This window comes from Gavialis gangeticus, unplaced genomic scaffold (genome assembly GCF_001723915.1).
Source record: "Gavialis gangeticus isolate Ggan-Ray unplaced genomic scaffold, GavGan_comp1, whole genome shotgun sequence".
NCBI lineage: Eukaryota > Metazoa > Chordata > Crocodylia > Gavialidae > Gavialis > Gavialis gangeticus.
In genome coordinates this window covers 4096844-4097192 of record NW_017728995.1, presented here as the reverse complement: position 1 = coordinate 4097192, position 349 = coordinate 4096844, and positions in this window count along the sequence as shown.

Below are 349 nucleotides of genomic sequence, written 5' to 3'. Positions count from 1 at the left end.
CCCCATCCTTGCCCCCCCATCCTTAAAAAAAAAACCAAAAAACCCCCCAGCACTTACCAGCAGTTGGAGGTGCCTTGTGGCTGCCTGGGGCCCCACCCGCACAGTGCGCAGCAGGGTGACAGCCCCAGCAGCCCCAGCCTGAGCCCTCCTGCCCCTCCACTATTCTGTGCTACCCAGGGGGCTCTGCCAGGAGGCCCTGGAGCTCCCCCATCCCTGCTTCTCAGGTAAGCAGAGGCTTTTTTTTTTCCATTTTCTTTTCTGTTCTTTTTCTGGGTTGTTTTTTTTTAAGTGATGGTGCCAGGGGTTGAGGGGGTAGCCTTGAGGACCTGGGGGTGCAGGTTGGGGGTGG